Source organism: Eupeodes corollae, chromosome 1 (genome assembly GCF_945859685.1).
Source record: "Eupeodes corollae chromosome 1, idEupCoro1.1, whole genome shotgun sequence".
NCBI lineage: Eukaryota > Metazoa > Arthropoda > Insecta > Diptera > Syrphidae > Eupeodes > Eupeodes corollae.
The window spans coordinates 306,921,468-306,940,942 of NC_079147.1; the positions used below are offsets into that span (position 1 = coordinate 306,921,468).

At 32.6% G+C, this 19,475-nt stretch overlaps 1 protein-coding gene across 6 annotated transcripts in view; it reads left to right on the top strand.

Annotated features, from left to right (window-relative positions):
• LOC129942507 (venom dipeptidyl peptidase 4) overlaps nt 1-19,475 on the top strand; it is a 147,878-nt gene that overhangs the window by 21,730 nt on the left and 106,673 nt on the right. For 2 of the 6 annotated variants that reach the window (XM_056051484.1, XM_056051488.1), the window contains exon 1: nt 3,396-3,618. The exons of 2 other annotated variants lie outside the window; for them this stretch is intronic. The gene's annotated coding sequence lies outside the window, so the exon portion shown is untranslated. Of the gene's footprint in view, nt 1-3,395; nt 3,642-3,891; nt 4,012-19,475 lie in introns of those variants that run through there. 2 more of the 6 variants (XM_056051485.1, XM_056051487.1) reach the window with 2 other exon arrangements.

Below are 19,475 nucleotides of genomic sequence, written 5' to 3' on the forward strand. Positions count from 1 at the left end.
AGATCAACGATGACCATCTTTCGCCAATTCTTACACGTATCCCTCGTGGCCCTAGCCAACGGAGTCCGGAACAGAATTGTCTCTGACTTCTGGACATTTATTTTCAGTTTCCAGTCGTCGCAATATCGCTGAATCTTGTCGAAATCACGCTGTAAGAGAATTCTAATAACCTCAACCTTTCGGGCTGTTCTGTACGCAGAAAATGTAATTATTAAAATATTGGTATGAACAGATTATAGCTCCCTCTTACACTTGTCTGGAGTAACTACTTTCTTTTTTAGGGTGTGTACACATCCTCCTCAACACTCTCAAATCAAATCAAATGGGGTGGCGAGTACTGTTGTCAGGAATGGAAGGGACCTACAATTTGAAGGCCGAATCCGAACGGCTAGTTTGAAAAAGCACTTTTTCATGACAAGAATTACTCTTGAAGGATTTGTCAATTCCTCGCAAGAGGCAGTACCTGCGAAAATTATTTTTTTAAATTAAGGTGACACAGTCAGGGATTGACCCCAAGACCCCTTGCATGACAGTCCAACGCACTAACCATCATGCTACGGGTACTACTCAACACTCTGGTTAGTTTAAAAAGATTCTTAATATTATTATTTTTCTCCAGCTTCGGGTAACTCAAAAATGAAGAATTAAATTGAAACCATAATCCAATGTGCCGATTTTGTAAAGTAAAGTACACACTTTTTAGCAAATTTGAAATTCGAGCCACTAGTTCAATGTCGAAAAAAGTGATCTTCGATTTTTATTATATTATTGAGGCTTGTAGAGCAATTCACTTCGTGATTTGTAGTTGATAGCGTTGGTATTTCACACCTGTCAAAGTCAGCTGTTTAAAGCGTAGATTGTACAAACTCAGCTGTTTGAAGCGTGGCTTGTACACATTATTGATCGTAACAAAGTGACTTTTTTGTTCTTGTTTTATGATGGAAAGGTGTCATTGCTCCATGATTTTTTGACGAAGCCAGCGATTAAGGTACATGAGTTGAAAAATAAGCCTTTTCAACTAGATATGGCATCCAACACTACGAATTATGGATTTATTAAGTGAGAAAGCTTTTAAACGGGTAATTTTACTATATGTGTGGTGTTAATTAGCAACCAGGATCATGCGATTTTACACTGTGGGGCTACGCAAAAGACCTTGTTACCGACTGAAATGTGCGAAAAGTAGTTAATAATTACCAATCGAATGCTGCAATTTTTCTCAAGGCGACCAAACTCAAAAATGTGTCGCTTTAGTGTGTTGAATTTTACTTTACTTTTAAAACCAACAAATTATGATATTACAATGTGACAAGTCCTCCTTTATCATCATTTGTCCTGTTTTCCCCTTTTACTGATCACTTAACATCCTTAGTCATTTTTGTTTTTCAACACACTTCGCACTGCTTTATTTCTAATACGAAGATATGAATCTATAAAATGTGCAGTGCATAAGATACTCGTACGTTAAAAGGAAAGTCTTCTCATGCCTAATCATCAATTGATTCCCTGAAAAATCACAACCTATAATTACCTTAACAATTTAAATAGCAGTTTAATTAATTCAGTATAATCTATAAATTAAAAACGTTTCTGACGTCAAATTCATAACTTGTGAAACAGTTTTTAATTAAATTGTATATAAATTTAAAACAATCATGTATGAGAACCAGTTATTAAATTCTTAATATTTCTCCAAGAAATCGTGTAATCGTGACTTAAAAAACAAAATACAATAACAAAACCAACTGCAGAAAATTTTAACACAACATGTCACTTTAAAGACCTGTATTGACAACTCATAGTTTCTTATTTCAAACATTGACGTATATGAGGACAGAAAAGTCACGAACCGAACTAAACATTCGTTGTGTAAACCTCTTTAACGGTGTGTTGCAACGAATAATCGTAATCGTACATATTTTTCAAATCTCTAGATCTTCCTCTTTATCTCCTTCCATCACTCTGGAAGATGCAAGATGTTCAATGTTCATGTTAAATTCTTAGTGCAAAACTTAAATCGCCCGATAAATCTAATTTTTCTCCCTCCTCCAACTCCAGGTTCGCTGAAATCGACGAATGATAGAAACAAAAGAGTTTTATTACTCATCGAAGTAGAAAAATTGCAGGAACATGCCATAGTCACACAAAACCAAACCATTGCCTTATGTCAAGTTCAACGTTTACCATGCTTCTACTTCTCTATGTACTCTCTGTGCAATCCGATCCATAACAGTTAATCGAACGACACAACCACCTACCTTCACTGTCATCATTGCGTTGCGTTGTGTCGGTGCTACAGATTATGACGTCACCGGTCGGTGGTGAAGGTGACGGTGAAGCCACCAGACTCCACGACCACGACTAAACCGCATCAATGAACTCAAATTAACTTTACAAATCATAACAACCCGCAAAATAAAGCTTTTTGTTATATACACAAACACACTCCACTCATCCCTCTCACAAAATGAAAGCAAAAAGTGCTTTCACCACAAAATGATAACCCAAATGAAAAATCCACCTCTTCGAATATAACGGAGCTGTCAAAATAAAAGCGGCACATTTGGCCTACTCCCAAAATTCACCTCGACTCGAGGTTTATTTACAATTTGTTCAAATATCAGCTGTTTTCAAATCTTCTTTTTTCTTCTGGTTCTCATTCGAGGCGGAGTGGTGCGGTGGTAGTGCGGTCTCTGTGGCGAATGAGTAACAAAACAAAAACTCGAGATAAGTATCCTCCAGAGACCTCTCAAAAAAACAGTAAAAAGAACACACAACCAAATGGAGCAGGGAGCTGAACCGGAGCACATGTTGTGATTCTTTGTCCACCTTTTGTGTCCTCTCGTTCGAATCCCTCCTGCTCCCGTTAGTTTATTATTCTCTTGTTTTGCTATTCTCCATCTCCAATATACGAGTATTATCATCATTATCGTCATCTTTTACTCTCCACTTCTGTAGCCTTATACACGAAGCCCCATCTTACCCGACGCTACCGCTGGCGCTGCTTCCAGTTACCACTAATCGTGAATCGTGACTCGTGAGTACTCTCTGTTATTGTTCCGTTTGATTTGGAATGGTGGGGTGGTGGCAGCTGTTTTATGGTGGCGTTTAGTGAGAATTGGGAGTGAAAGGAGGCCTGCTCTGCTGTATCTCTACTGTAGATGTAGCTGTTGATGGTTGATGGTGGAGCTCGCTCCCTCTCCAGTGTGGAGCTGTCAATACGAAGATTGCGGCATCGAAAAGCCAACAAAATGAGTGTCAGTTGGTGCAGGCAAGGCAGGCCGAGGCACTAGGCAAGGAAGGCAAGGCAGGCAGACATAGCAAAAGAAGGAAAAGCAGCAAAAAGCAGGCAAATTCGTTTCAGACATTTCAATTTCAATCAGTTGCAAGTGAGTGTCTGAGAGGAAAGGTTCCTTCTGTGCGCTAGTGATTGACTACCGGAGTCTTTCGTAGATTTTGTCCATTATTTATACGTCGCCGTGTTGTCTGTTATACGCGCGCAATTTCTATTTCTATTTCCAATCCCAACGAACAAACGACCGAACGTAAACGTCAGTGTCAAGTCAAGTCAAGAAGACACATTTTGATTGGCAAACGGGCAAAGTTTAAAAAATAAACGTAATACAAAAATTTAAAAAATAGTAAATTAAAATTTTGAACACATAATCAAATTGTTTTGTACCTAGTTGGGGTTTTTATTATAATTTATTTTTATTAGTCTAACAATTTTGTTTTCTTTTGGTTTTTTGTATGTTTTGAATACAAACGACTTGGATGTGACCTTGTTAAAAAAAAATAACGCGTTTAATGTAAAACGAATTAAAAGAAATTATTTTAAATAAATAAATTATTCTCTTGTGCGAATAATTGAGTACAAGTGGTGCAAGTGTAATTTAATTAATCAAAAAGAAAATAAAATAGATCCAACGAAACAAAATAAGAATTGATTTTGATTTAAGATTTTTATCTTAAGAACTTGATTAACACGGATGATTGGTTTTTGATACAAAGGTTAATTTAAATTGTCCAAAAAATATTGTGCGAGTAACTGTTTTTAATGTCAAATGTTGATGTTATAATCATTTGCTGGGGTTTTACACGACTTCAATTTTGTTTTGCTTCAGGTTTAATTTGTTAATAGTAATTTGTTTAAACTTTTACACTGCTTTGACTTCATGTACGCAGTTCTGCCTTCGACTGATCTTTTATAAAAATGTGTATTGTTTTTCCAAGAATTAGGTAGAAAGTGCTGCAAGAGTGTTTTGATTTTTAATTGAGTCTGAATCTGAAGTTTGGAATTGACATTTTGTTGTAAAGGAAAATAAGTGACAAGCTGGTGAGCTGGAATGACAGTTTACAAGGAATGTGTGGTGACTTACAAATTTGTAATTAAAATTCTTTAGATTGATCTTCGATCTTTTAATTGCTAAATAAAACGAGGCTGGGTAAAGATCCAGATTGATAACTTCCATTTGTGTCCCTAAAAATTTACAAATAATATTATTTGTAAGACAAATTGTCATTTAAAGAACTATCAAAATGCATTAGAAGAGTGAAGTTTTAGTTGTTTTGTGTCGAGAAATTCGAGACGTCAAATCAAATCTGTAGTATTTTTTTTGTGGCATTTAATTTATGCAAAAATGCTATAACTTAGTTTTTTTTTTTAATTTTACCAAAAGCCAACAACAATATTTGGCATAAGATGAAAAAAGTCTTAAGTTGACATTTTTTGCAGTCCCTTAGATATTTTATTGAAAATCATTTTTAAACATTTTAAGTAGGTTTTATTTGAATTTCTATTAAATTTTAAAAAACGTCATTTTTGTAGTAAATAAATAAAATATTTCGGAAGTAATTTCGTTTGTTTTTTCGTCAAGTTTTTAAGCTGACATTTCCCTTGTCGAAAAATTGGAACGATTACAATAAACTTCAGTTAAAAACATTCAAAAAAATGCAGATTTGTAATTTCTTTCAGCAACTCATTTGAGAAATTTCCCAAAAAATGTTTAAATTGTTTGAATAAACCACAATTTGGTTTGGAAATACATTTAATAAAAAAATGTAAACTCACAAGACCTTGAAAGCAACAAAAATGAAAATAAAGCCTTTGAAAGATCAATTACTGAACTAATTTATTTTTGTATAGTGATTCAGTTGAATTACAGAATTTTTTTTGCAAGTAGATAAATATTATTAATATGCTAAACATTTCAGATGACCTTTAAAAATATCAACCATTGTTTATGTTGGGTTTTTCATAATCATTTCAATGATCATTTCGATGGAATGTGCTTTTTTTGAGAATATTCCTAAAATGCACAAAAAGTTCATTGATTTATTTAAATTTCAATGAAATTTAATTAAGTTAAATGAAGATTTAACAAATTTTAAATACTTTTATCATGTTATTCTGTATTTAACATTTTAGCAGTCATAATCAAAAATGTTTTAATTTGGTAAAACAATTTAACCAAAATCATAATCAGAATTGTTTGACTTTCTGTTATGTTCGATTCATAGGCACGTTCCCATGTTTTAGGCTTGTTTGTTATGTTTTTTTTCTTCATAAAGTGTCATAGCTTAGGCGTGTTCAGATTTTTATTTTACACTTCAGAATTTCAGAAAGTAGTTAGCTTATACAAGCTTCAAACTACGATCAGAGGCTCAACATAAGTGTATGTGCTAGTTGTTAGTAAGATAATAATACAATTAAAGCTTAACACATGCACAAAATACAAAACATAATTAACATTTAACATGAATTAATACAGAAGAACAAACAATAATATAAAGATCTTTACGATAGTGGAGCACTGGTTCTTAACAATGATTTTAATCTCACCTTATTTAAATAAAGATGCAAAGTTAATAAAGGGGAATTAATACTTTTCTTACTATAAACAAAAAAAAACACGATTTCGATTTGGGAAATGCTTGGGGATTAATTTATATTTTAAAAATTGCTAACTATTATAATTTTAATCTCTGAATAATTGGCTGTTTAAAATTTAGCACCAAATAATTGAAAACTTAAAAATCACATGTATGTAATTAGAACGTTTTGATAACACTACAAATTACAAAGAAAGTTCTGCCTTTGGATTGGCGACAATGCAGTGAATTACACATGTCTTTTACTGTATTATTCTTTTTATATATAATAATCTAAATAAAATCCATGTAAAATCGGCTTGACTTATAAACAATTGTTAAATTTATTATTGTCAAATTCCTAGGAACTAGGTTATCTATTGGATTACCGATACTCATTTTAAATCTACTTGGCTGAATGTTTTCATTTAATCAAACATACCTTATTTTGTGCAACAGACGCATTTAAATGTCATATTCATTTTTGTTAACAAGTAAAACAAACTTTTCTTATGTTTTAATGATAAAAACAATGAACTTCAAAACTTTTTACGGGTGGTTTTCTTGGTAAAAATGATCTCTGTTTTTGGATCCTTTTTTCCCCAAAATTTGTCTTGACTTAATAATTTGTTTTTTAAACATTGTGCTGTCTTTAGTGCAGACATTGTCTCTTTAAACTATTGTTTACCACAACAGCACAGCTTTGTAAAGTTATAGCTTAATACAAATCTTTTGAACACTGTCCACAAACTAAAATTACATACGAAAGATGAAATGTAACAGATCGAACGTAAAAATAAATCTGGTTGTGGCATTTAATGTGATATTTATTTTAAAACTACTTCGTTAAATCCCAGAATTATGACAGGTGAAAACGTTATAAATGTCTACATCTTTGTAGGCTTATTCAAGTTAATTCAATGAAATTAATATTAAACCATATACAATGAGAATTGTCAAAGAAGACTTATCTTTCGAAGGTTTAAGAGGAATGAATACGAGGTTTAGAATACGAGGAACAGAAAAGACTTCTAGAAAAAAAATTCAGAAATGTTGTACATTTTTAATGATAAATCTTTCATATTGCTCAGGGTTCCAGTGAAAGCTATCGTTTGTTTTCGTCAGGGAACCATTGATTAGATTTTTTTGACAGGTTGTTTATTTCTGTCATTGAAAACATTTCCTGATTAAAATACATCAGCACATATTTTCTGACATAAATCAGTGATTCGTTTCATTTTTTGACAAAACAGAATCAGCTGTTCAGAAAAATGAAATAAATCGTCATAAAACGAAGGTTACATTTTTGGTATGGTACGAGTATCTTTGAACCGAATTGAAAGTTTATAAGAAATCATCCCAACTTATTCCACCTGAGATCGCATGAATAACTTAAAACTCCATGTTATATTCATATAATAATTTAAAGATTACTCAAGACAACAATTTAACTGACAAAAAATGTTTTTTCTATATTTTCTAATTTCTTCGATTTATTAGCGTTAGTAATTTCTTCCCAAAAATTGTCTTGATTTAATAAATTTTTTTTTTAACATTAGTAAACATTTTGTCTCTTAAGACTATTATTCATCACAACAGAACATCTTTGTAAATCTAACAAACTTGATAAAAATATCAAACACAAAATTGCATCAGAGAAATTAAATGTCAAAAATCGAAAGTAAAAATAAATGTCAAACTGAAAAATTAAATTTGGTTGTGACAGCACGTTTTGCATTTTTATATTTATTTTAACTATGTCAGGTTCACATTTGTCAGGTTCACATAATAATAAGTGTCTCCGTCTCTTTGTAGGTTGATTCAACTTAATTTTATTCAATTGAACCATTACTATGAGAATTGTCAAAGGATTGTTATCTTTCGTGACATTTTTAGAAATTTTGAACTAAACTCAGAAATCTAAGAACAGAAAAGACTTCTGTGTGGTAATTTAAGTAATCATTTTTATTGTATTTCAGTCAAAAGAATGATTGATTTAATTTAAAAAAATCAAGTTCAGAAATGTTCTACATTTGTATTTGGATTAATAATCCTCAAAGTTCCAATTAATTTGTTTTTGACAGGTCGTTTATTGCGATAATATAATTTTCTGTCATTGAACAAATTTCCTGATTGAAATCCATCGGATCATGTTTTCTGGCAGAAATTAAAACAAAAAACAGTAGTTCGTCTTATTTTATGACAAAATAAAATCAGCTGTTGAGAAAAACTAACTTGACTAAATCGTCAGAAAACGAGGGTTAAATTTTTGTTAAATTATTCCACCTCAAATCACATGAATAAATTAAAACTCCGTCTTGTATTCATATAATAATTCAAAGATTACTCAAGACAACAATTTAACTGACTGAAAATGTTAATGAAGGATTCTATATATTCTAATTTCTTCGATCAGCGTTTTTAATTTGTTTGCATCTTTTGATAACCGTCACGCAAAAAGCTACTTAAAAACTTAATCTTATCTTAACATTTATAACACGTATTTTGTATACCTATCGCTTATCAGTGAGATTGTAAAACACGACTAAATAGTAAAATTGAAGATTAAGATTAAAAATTCAAAACCGAAACATATTTTTTCCGGGAAGAATATCTAACCCCTGTCACCTGTAACTTACATATCAACGTTCAAAATGTATACGAATACACATGTTAAATAATTTTTAAGAGCCAAATTCTTTCAACCAATTTCAAATGAGTAAATTATTTTATTAACAACAATTAAAATTGTTTTATTTAATTTACTCCCGCCTTTTTTGGTACCTTTTGCAATTCATTCAAAACAACACCGCTCCCATATATCAGCAACCCCAAGTTTGTTTCAAAAAACAAAACATTGTCTATTTTTAGAAGCATCATCGTATTATGGTAGGTGTCTTCCCGTATTTTTACGACTTCAATATACATACTTTTGTTGTCATAGTACTGTAAAAAAAATAAAATTACGTCTACTTTGTTTAAATATATAAGCTGCGGATTTATCTATAGACTATTAATGAATTAATTAAAAATTCCCCACAGGTTGTTTCGTTGAAATATATTTATTTTGTGCAATAAATTTTGTTTATTCGTTGAATACTACGCGCGTAAGCACACATTTAAATTCACCCTAAAATCAATTCAAAATAATTGTAAACAAGGAAGAAAATAGCTAAACGTAGAATTTTATATAGTCCATGTTTAAAATGTTTTAGACCTGTTTGATAACATTTAAAAATTAGGGATATTTTTTTAAATAATTTTGACAGTTTTAATTTTAAACTAGGCTTCTGTCAGTTTAGACTGAGAAGTATATATTATTGTAGGAGATCCATCAATTCTTCAAACCTATTTTAACTTTTAAACTTATAATCGAAATATAAGAAAAACGTATAAATTTATTCTCCTGTATTCCTTTGGGAAGGGGTAACTATAAGATTACATGCCTGAAGAAACCATTGATCAAATTTCCGGAGACTTCAAAAAGTGTCGGTAATATGAAAGTTCTAATACATTCTCCTTGGCAACTCCGTCTGCCGGATTATCCAATAACATTCACCAATCGTTCTTCTTTCGTTGCGTCGCGCGTCGTCGGTCGCACAGAAAGTGTAGAGCAGCAATATAATGTAATAGTGAAAAGTTAATTTGCATTTCGCAAAGACGGTGCCTACGAAGACGCGACGTCGAACGACGACGTAAACAATAAAAGAAAGCTTCTCTCCACTCTGTAATGAGAAACCAAATCCGCCCACATTGTCGGTTGTTGTGGTACACCGTACCGCAAGTTCGTGGTTTTCCATTGAAGAAGGAATATGCCGGAGTTTGCAGCGTATAATATTTCTTTTCCCATTGCATCTTGCGGATTTCTTTCACGGATGCACATTTTGCGTCCAAGCTTTAGTTTCAGTTTTAACAGTACGAGTACGAGCAGGCAGGAGGCAGCACAGGCAACAGCAGTCGGCAACGGCAAGCAGTAGCAAGCAGCATCAGTTGCTTCCTTGCCTTCACTTTTCGCAATTATTGAAGACTGCAGTACCATCAAAAGGGGGGGACAGAAAGTAAAAAATCTACATATAAATTGAGATAGTATTGCGCGGGTAGCAAGTGATTTTTTCCCTTAACTTTTTAACTTACTTTATTTTATTTTTTCTCTTTATTTTAATTTATTCGTTTGCGGTTTGCCAATAGTCGACTGTGTTCAGAAAGTCTATTCCGAACCTATAGCTAGAGCGATTCTCTATAAAAACCTAGTGTGGTGGTGTGATGGAACGTAAAGTACGACGTTAGGCTGACGTGAATCGATTCACACATGTGGTTTTGGAAGGGATTTCTACGTCGTTTTTTCTTCAATTTTTATTCGATGGGGGAAAATAGATAGATTGATAGATAAAACGCAGGCCAATGACATAAAGTGAATGGGTTGGCTTAGAGGGTTTCTTGGAAATTTCTTGTATATATATGTAGATTTTTAGGTATGATAGATGACGCCTTAAGCGCCGATGGCGATGATGACGACAACCGAGGCGCCAAACATAGATGACTTCAGGCATTTTAATGAGGTCAAAAATCATGTCCGAGATGCGGGACCTAGATTACATCCTCTCTCGAACATGCTAACTGCATATTAAATTGGTGAACTTTTTTTTCTTGGATTTTTTTAACTAGGAAAGTCATTAGTATGCATTTCAATCATTCGGAACTGAATATTTAAGGAGCCGAGAAATAAAGATTTAAAACATAGAAATTGCTGTAACTTAGATTCATAACGAATAAATAGGTGTTAAATACAAATTTGGATCTTGTAGACATCCCAATTAACAACTTGGCCATATGGCTTGAATATTGACTTTCAATGCTTCAAGATTTACTGCTCTGTTGACATAAGACAACAACTTAAAATAGTTCCAAACAAATTATTTAAGAGACCAATCCTGAAAATAAAGTTGTCACCAAATTGATTTTGGAACCAAACGTAGTCGAAACTTAGCTCATTGATTTTTGGAGAAAAAAACGTCAACATGGTTCAGTAATATCGCCTGATGATTAAGAAGTCATTGCGAAAGAAGCAAGGACCTATGACGCCACCTGCTGGTACTCTGCACCAAACATTTTAATTGGATGGATGCAATGGTGACTAGTTACTCGCTTGAACATTGTATATAATTCATTTAAGTCAATTTGGCTAATTAACAAAGCTATTTGACCTTAATGATCTTCATCACTAAAGTATCTTGCACATGAGCTACGACAGCGAAATGTGGATGTTCCCATATTTTGACTTTTTTATTCGCAGACAGCGATAAATTGTCAATATATAATTACCCTTTTCAACAAACAAAACAAGAGTGGTATAATTTTAAGGTTAAGTTGAGCGCGAACAATTTATTCGTTGCAGTGTGGATGGTATGTGGAACGCGAATAGAGCTTGACAGTTCGTACCAACCACACTGGAATTCGTTGCTACCAAATTGTTTTTACAAAATTGTCTTGTTTTAGAGAACAAAATGCAAATTTTATTATCCTAACATAAGTGTCAATTGGTTTCTTAGAATTTAAATATTCATATTTTTGTTTGAAATTGATTTTTTGAAATGTGTAAAATAACGTTTGTTCGTCCATTCGTTCATTCGTTGTTCGCTCTCATGTGCAAGGCTCTTAAATATAGTAAAAACGACGAAATGCTCTAATAAATTTGCAGACACATTTACTTATTTCAAAGTAAATGTCTACAATTCGGAAGCGTTGTTCTGGCGTTAAATTATTTATGATAAATTCTCAAATTTAAGCAAACAAAAATGTCAAAGCAGTTTGACATTCTCAACTGTCAAACAATAAGTATCAACCATCGAAAATTCACATCAGCTGAAAAGAAAATCGTTATATAAAATGATCTTTTGATTGTTCTTAAAAAAAAGGCAAAAAATCTTCTATGTTCACTTTATTTTATTGACTATGTAGTAATTTAGTTTAATTTGTTAAATAATTGTTTTCTAAACAGTAAAACACTAATTATTTCCTTTAATTTAAAATAGTGCATATGAACATATCTAGGCTGTTACAGTACGTGAAAAAATACAAATCAAAACAAACAAACCTAGTTCTGATGTTATAGCCTTTTCACACGAAACCCAAAACCGGGTTTTCGGCAAAATGTTTTCGAAAACCAGAAAATCGTTCACACCGAACATTTACACGTTTTCATTTGGCATTTAAATTTGTTTAACACCGGTTGTCAAATTTTGTATTGATGAAAAAATTTTAGAGTAAAAACTTTTGTTCTTCTCAAATTATTCGTGAAAATAAAATGAATTCTAAACAATTCAAATTGATTTTAACGTAACACTAGCTGGTCGTGAAAAAGAGTTTCAACGGAAGTTCTGGGGATGGGTGAAATGGGCTCACGACTTGAACCAAGAAGAACTATAGCTGCAGCTGTCATGTTTATTTTATTTAAAATATTTTCTTCTTCTTTCACAACAAATTCAATCCAAAATACTGAGCTTATGACTATTGCTTCTGTACTTACTTACTTATAGGCAGGGTTGAAAAGATTCTGAACGATTTCGTGTAGAAAAGGTCAATTCCTAGTTCCCGATTCTTACCAAAATCACACTCATCCACAGCGATCACTGAAGCTTTTATGCCTTGCCTTTCTCGTATCTCCCAAACCCTTGTGATTGAATGGAGTTACCGGGATGTCTTTCTCCAGGTAGTAAGCAAAAGCGACGAACAAATTTGTGGGTACTGTTCGAAGACGTTTTCTTTGGAAATGTCATTAAGAACTATGAGCATTGAGCAAGTCTTCCTCGTTCTTGGTTTCGTCACGCTAGTAGCCATAGTGAAATCCGGTTCTTCACTTAACAAAGAGCGTTTGAAACTCTGGGGGATCATAAAAGAACCGCCGCGCCAGTGCCGCAAATAGTAACTACGGCTTTTATTCTCGATGACGTTGGCAAATTGTATCGCAATTTTTTCAGCTGCCACGCAGGTCCCCCAAATTTTTGTTTTTTGTTTTTTTTTTCTTTTTTTTCTTAATTCTTTTTTTGTACGGAAATTGTATAAATAATATTACTTACCACTACCAAATATATTTAAATATGAAATATTTGTTTTGACAGCAGCCATCAGCTGTTTTGTTTACATTAATTTGAGCGCTGAATGTTTCGAAAGGTTTGTTTGTTTAGTTCAACTTTGAATTGGTACTAGTTTTTGAGAGATTTTATATAAAACTTGTGGTTTACGAAAACTTGTGGTTTACCAAAAATGTATAGAAAAACTTGAGTTTTCGATGTAGGATTCGGCTTAAACCGATAATTTCGCCAAAAACCGGGTTTGGACTTGGTGTGAAAATCCTAGTAAGCAAACATATTATTTGAAGTGTCAAACCCAGAAGATATGAATTTAAATAATTATATAATAAAGAATCGGTTAAAAATAGAACAAATTTCGTTAAGACTTAAATATTTTAAAATCGATAGAACTTATTTTTAATTTATTTCAACAGATTTTGGTGATTTGATTACTTGTGTGTTTTCCAATTAGCTGACGAATCAAACTTTGTTTAATCTTTTTTGGATTTTAACGATTCAATATTAGTCCTACAAAATTGTATTGCATTAAGTATAAAATGTGTTACCACAATAAAACAGTTCCTTAAAAACTCAGAAAAAAATACAGACTTTGGTTTGTAACTTTGATAAGCATGAAATAGACCTTTGAGATCTCTATGCTTCCTTGTGTTTTTTTTTATTATTTATTTTAAACAAAAATGTAGCTTTATTTTTGTAAGCTAACGTAACTTAGTTTTGTAACTACATAGACATAATCTGTGTTATTGTTAAATACTTAGCAAAAAGAACAAGAAACACTAAAGTTGAAATTATATAGCGCCATCTGTTGCACATGATAGACCATTTTACTTAGACACTTATTTACAACTAATTTCCTTCAATTCCTATTTCATTTGGATTCAATGTGCAAAATGAAAAATAGGAAAACAAATTAAATATAAACTATTCCTGATATTTTCTAACCATATGTATTTCTCCTTAAAATTGTTTATTTATTTATGTAAAATTATTCCCAAAATTCTAACGATTTCATTAATTTTTAACAATTTATTCTGAAAGTTATTGCTGATAATCTTATCGTACTATAACTAAACCACGGGTATGGTAAAATACTGAATTCCTTATTCTATATTTAAAACATTGCATCTGAACACGTCTTAACAGTGACATATAAAAAACAACAAAACAAACAAACCTTAATAAAATAGTAAACTGACCTTTTATTTAAAATGTCAGAAACTCAGAAGTCATATAGATTTAATTTTATTGAAATTTTAAAAGAAAAAGAATGTAAAATGCTGTAAAATTTCTTAAAAAATAGAAAAATATTCTCTTTCGATCAGCAATTAACTAAAATGGCTAAAACATTTTACTGAATCCTTTGAAAATGTGCGCCAAACTTGTTTTTTCTTAAATATTTAATTTTTTAATTACAAAATACCGCCAACATTGTTTGATCGGTTTTCAGCTTTGATCCTCTAAAGCGGAGGGCTACAAAGACCAAAAATTTTTGTTTGTAAAATTAGAGACTTGTGCGTCTTTGAATTTCACTTAAAGCCTCAGCATTATTATCCTTATTTTTAAAATACAATTGATTAACAAAATCCTGAACATATTTTATTGGTTATTGAATTTATAGGTTTGTAGTTTTCAACAAACATTTTTAAATTCTTTAAAAATAAATAATTTAATCAGCTGAAGTCTATAACTCAACACATTTTTATTTGCCTGTTGCCAACAATAACCCAAGAAAAAAAATTAGCAAGCGTAAATAAAGTACACTGTTTAATCAAGTGGTGTTCTTTAATTTTGTATTAATAAAAATAAAACATAAGTGTGGTGAGAGTGGGCGGGTAGGTGAAACGTAAACGTGTACCAATTTTTTAACATTTTTTTTATTTTTGCTGCGTAAATATAAATCATGTATAATGGATTATTTCAATCATTCCAAAAACCAAAAATTGTTTATTTCAACTCAAAATTTAAAATAAATATTGATTTTAAATTTAATGTACACAATTTTATGTTTATACGAACATTTTAATATTATTATACAAAAAGTAGGAAATTTAAAATGTTTAAAGGCTTTCCTTAGAGTGTGTGTTGAATTGAATTGAAAAACAATCGGACGAAAATTATTGTCATTTTGTTTCCTGAATGTTCTTTACACATTACAGTCTTATTTTTTGTTTCGAAAGGTCTGTTTTTGGAAGTCAAATAGTCGGGCGGCATAGAAAACGCTGATGTTTTCAAGGTATATTCACGCGTAAACTTAAGTTAATATTTTCTCAACTGATACTCATGTTTTCTTTATAAATAAAAGTATATTTAAGTTGACAAAAAATCTTAAGCCTCTCACAATATCTCAACCTATCTGTTTTGATGCTTGTACGATGGTTGAATAATTCATCAGTGGGAAGACATTATCAAGACGACCAATAAGATATCAGCTTGGTACTGTTTCCATGGGACGTAAAACTTCTTAGGGCCAAAGAGGTTAGTTTCCGTTGCTATAAAGCCAACCGTACGGAGGAAAACCGGAAATAGTTCAAAGAAGGCAGGAAGGCCTGCAACGCCCATATTTGACGGACCAAATTTTTACATGACCAAAATTTACGGCAAAAAATACTGCAATGTCCCAAAGGCACTAAAAATTGTTAATCATTTGTAAAAAACATGATGAATTCTTACTCTTCTTCGATTCCTACACTCGTTGTCAATGACACTCCTTTTGTTAGCTCTTTAGAGAAAGCTAATCTCTCTGCTAGGCAGTTCGCCGCCAATTCTAAGCTGCCAGTGAGTGTTATGACTCCGCCTGTACTTGAGCTAACTCGCTCATTCTATGGGACCAATCTTTTTTCGCACTCGTACTGTGGCAAGAATCCTAAGAGATCTAAACACACATAAATCCACTAGTACGGATGGTATCCCAGCTATTGTTCTGAAGAGGCGTTCTTCAACGCTGGCAAAACCACTGCATAAGCTTTTTCATCTGCCCTACTCCTCAGGTCTCGTTCCGAGCGGATCAAAAACCGCATTTGTCAAGCCTATTCCCAAAAAAGGCGAATCTTCCTCACCCTCTAACTACCGACCGTTTGCACTTACGTCCCTTCTTACCAAGGTCATGGAAACGCTGATTAATTATCAGCTCAAGAAATATCTTGAAGAACGGAAGCTTCTTAATGACTGGCAATACGGCTTTCGTAGCAATAGGTCCACTGGTGATCTCATGGTTCATCTCACCAAACAGTGGAGCAAATCTTTACATCGTTTTGGAGAAAGTAAGATTATTGCACTTGATATTTCAAAAGCATTTTATAGGGTTTGGCATCAGGCTCTCTTATCGAAAATGCGTGCTTTCGGTTTTCATGAATCCCTGCTTCTTCGGATTAGTAATTACTTGTTCAATACAAGTAGTATTGGATGGATTCAAGTCTGAAAGCCATAAAATAAATGCTGGTGTGCCCCAGGGCTCTGTTTTATCTCCAACACTCTTTCTCATTTTTATTAATGATCTTCTGTCTGCAACATCAAATCCAATACATTGCTTCGCTGACGATAGTACTCTTAGCTTTTCATATTCGTTTCCAGGCTCACATCCCTCTTCTTCGGATGTGGAACTGCAACGACAAAATATGATAAGCTAATTAAATTCCGACATAAATAGCATTGTTCAATGGGGATGAAAAAACAGCGTGGAATTTAATGCTTCGAAAACCCAATGCTGTCTTGTATCGTTAAAGCGATTTCCCATTATCCATGGATGGCACTTGCATCAATGAGACTGAACCTCGATATTCTCGGTATGTGTGTCACCAACCACCTCTTGTGGAATGATCACATACGCGATGTCGCCAAAAATGCCAGAAGGTGTTTGAGTTTCCTAAGGCGATGCAAGAAATATTTCACCCCTTCTGATCTGGCTGTTGTCTACAAGACTTACATACGTCCAAAGGTTGAGTATAACTCCCATCTCTGGGCTGGTGCTCCTGCAACTTACTTAAGCCTCTTGGATAGTATTGAATGTAGAGCATTTAAATAGATAGATAATAATATCATCATAAGTTCATTTACTTCGCTTGAACATCGTCGTAAGTTCTCTTGTCTGACCCTTTTTTACCGTTATTTTAACGGCTTATGCTCTAGTGAAATAGCCAGTTGCATTCCTCCCCTTAAACAGTTCAACCGTAATACTCGCGCTTCTAGGAATGCTCATCAGAATGCACCCTCGAGCCCAACTTCGGTCGTACTGTCAAATACAGAGATTCGTTCTTTAGCCGCACTACGCGAATGTGGAATGCCTTACCACACTCTGTCTTTCCTAGTCATTGCAATATTCAGGAATTCAAAACCAATGTGCATCGACATCTCCTTTTAAACCCTAATATCCCCTTGAGTGTGTGTTTATTAAAAAAAAAATAACCGAGAGCAACAATTTCTATGGCTTCTTAATAACCGACAGCAAAAATTTCTATGGTAATGTCATGGCTCAAAAGTGTAACAAATGTTGTAATCTTCTTGGAGGAAGTAACATTATTGCGCTCGAAATTTCAATTTTAGTGACTTCTTCCGTCGTTGGACTAGAAATCACATTTCCAACCGTTATATTCAAATTAGATGGTTTCAAGTCTAAAACTCACAAAATAAACGCTGGTGTGCTTCAGGGTTCTGCCCTGTCTCCGACAGTTTTACTTAATTATATTCTTCAAGAAATTTCAGAAGACCTACCTGTTTAGCTGAACGCTTAAAGCTTTAATAATTTAATTGAGTTATATGTTCATAAATAAAATGGCGGGTACAATCTTCAGCATCAGTTTAACTCTTCAACTTCCGTCTGTAACCTGCTTGTCGAAACCGAAGGGTTTCACGACTAATCGTTGAGAAACTATAATCCTGTAAGTTCTCTACCTGCTATGAAGTCTTATTAATTTCGAAAATGTTTGTTAAAAATAAAGTAACACAATTTATTTCCAATAATTGACAAAAAAATAAAAATAAAACTATAATCTTGTTATGTTGACCACTTTGCCCACCCCCATTGATTTTGTGTATTTATAAGACATAACACGATTTGTAGATGTCATAACGTTCCAACTTTTATTATTCTAATATTTTACAACATACAACATTTCGAATTCTCCAGAAATTTACATTCAACCTCTTCTATACCCGCATAACAAGAAAAACCTCTGAACTTCCCCCCTTACACCGTAAATCAATATCTAGTCGAATTATAATGTAATTTATCACACCTTAACGCCTTTCCTTGTTGCTTTTGCTCGTATAAATGGTCATATCATATATAACCTATGTATACCCAAAAGTAGTTCTGTTTGGTGTGCAATTTCAATATCAATATTCAATAGTACTAATTTCAATATTTTCTCATTGACTTATGCCTTATATAGGGCTTTAAGGTACCCACATCAAGAATAGATACATGTACAGAAATAGATATCCTTAAAAGAGACTCTTGACTCTTAACAAATATCTACAGGACATATAACATCCTCTGATCCCAAATACGTTCAATTAGTTTGCTTTTACTGTATTATTTACAGATATGTACCTCTAACCTACCTTAGATACAGCTTTGGCCACCAAATTTGGAACGACATTTATTTTTTTTTTTTTTGATAATTATGTCTTTAGGAGTTGTGTAAAAATATAAAATTGTTATAACTTGTTGCATTTAAAAAGTAATATTGGTTATTTTTGGAGTCCATTTGATGCTAGCTTCATAAAAATTTAAAAAAAATATGAACTTAAGAAAAACAATAAAATAGATAAATAAATAAATAAGGATATACCAGATCCTAGTGACTTACAACTCTCAACCACTCCTATGTGCGAGTCATTTCAGGGATGGAGGAAGGTCCCCTACAGTTGTCAAGCCCAATCCAAAAACTACTCAAATATGTCAAATATCCTGTAACATAAACGACAGCTCAAAAGTTTTGTTCAGAAACTACACTTGGTCGCGTTCGAAAATCAATCTTAAGCTAATGAGTTTGTTGTAATCTTATAGGAAGATAAAGCTGATAAATTTATGAAATAAAGCTGACAAATTTATGAAGTGTTGTCTTGTCAAAAATAAATCTCAAGCTTACCCAATATTTCCGATGATTATGTTTATAGCTAAATTTTGATTTTCTGGTGTCTTGTTATTTGTAGATTGTTTGACTTTTGTTCTCGAAGAATTCGAAAATTCGAAGGAGAAATGTTAAAAATTAATTTGTGTTTGCATGAAAAATTGGTATCAATGTTATTTTCTTTGGTCCTTTTTCTTTTTGTCAGCTGTTTTTACATTTGTTTTGGAAAATAATGGCTTCGTTAAATCTCAGACAGATAGGTTATGCGGGTAACTTTTTGTAATTGTTTTACATGCTAAAGTTCGCTCCTGACCAAAAAAAGGTGTAATGTCAAAATAGTAATCCAAGGGTATCCAAGAATTTATGGTATACATGGGTTTATGACAAAACAGATGTTTCAAAATATGATTAAACTTCAAAGAATTTAAAAACTAATTTAAAA